The sequence below is a fragment of the Sinocyclocheilus grahami genome, unplaced genomic scaffold, assembly GCF_001515645.1.
Source record: "Sinocyclocheilus grahami isolate Dianchi unplaced genomic scaffold, SAMN03320097.WGS_v1.1 scaffold292.1, whole genome shotgun sequence".
Classification (NCBI taxonomy): Eukaryota; Metazoa; Chordata; class Actinopteri; order Cypriniformes; family Cyprinidae; genus Sinocyclocheilus; species Sinocyclocheilus grahami.
In genome coordinates this window covers 611,337-611,996 of record NW_015505471.1, presented here as the reverse complement: position 1 = coordinate 611,996, position 660 = coordinate 611,337, and the positions used below count along the sequence as shown (strand labels likewise).

The following is a 660-nucleotide window of genomic DNA, read 5'->3' as shown; positions in this document are numbered from 1 at the left end:
ATATATATATATATATTATTAACATATGCAAATTTCACTGTGAGGGTTTTATGCATGTTATAAACTTATATCTTCATCTACCCAGAGAACGTATGAATGTAAAAATTATATATCACCTTATAGATGTCATATATATATGTCCATATGGGTTTATTTAGATTTACAGATGCATGTGAAAAACACTGACTCAATAACTGCTCTGCTCTCGTTTCTTAAAGGATTCTTCTTCATCTTCATCATCAAGTAGCTGAAGAAGTAGAAGAAAAAGAAGAAGCAAAAGAAAAAGGTCAAATCTAAAAGTAAAATCTCTCTTTATTAAATATTCACGCTGAGTACATGAGAAATACATGAACCCTGAATGTATTTGACCTCTTGACCTCCATCCTCAGGAGTCCAGCTCCTCTTCATCATCCGACAGCAGCTCCTCATCATCCTCCTCAAACAGCGATGATGACAAGAAGAAGAAGAAGAAAAGTGAAAAGGACAAGAAGGACACGAAAAGGAAGAAAGACAAGAAGAGTAAAAAGGTGGTTCAACGTCAGTTCCTTCCATTTAAGACTGATTTAAACCTGCACTACTGGTTTAAAGGAGTAGTTCACTTCCAGAACAAAAATATACAGATAATGTACTCACCCCCTTGTCATCCAAGATGTTCATGTC

The 660-nt window shown here is 35.0% G+C and overlaps 1 long non-coding RNA gene across 1 annotated transcript in view; it reads left to right on the top strand.

The window, feature by feature from the left end:
- Window positions 1-479: 479 nt before the first annotated feature.
- Window positions 480-660, top strand: part of LOC107600831 (uncharacterized) — a 1,946-nt gene continuing 1,765 nt past the window's right edge. Inside the window, exon 1 of the long non-coding RNA XR_001610845.1 lies at window positions 480-527. This is a non-coding gene — a long non-coding RNA (uncharacterized lncRNA). The remainder of the gene's footprint in view (window positions 528-660) is intronic.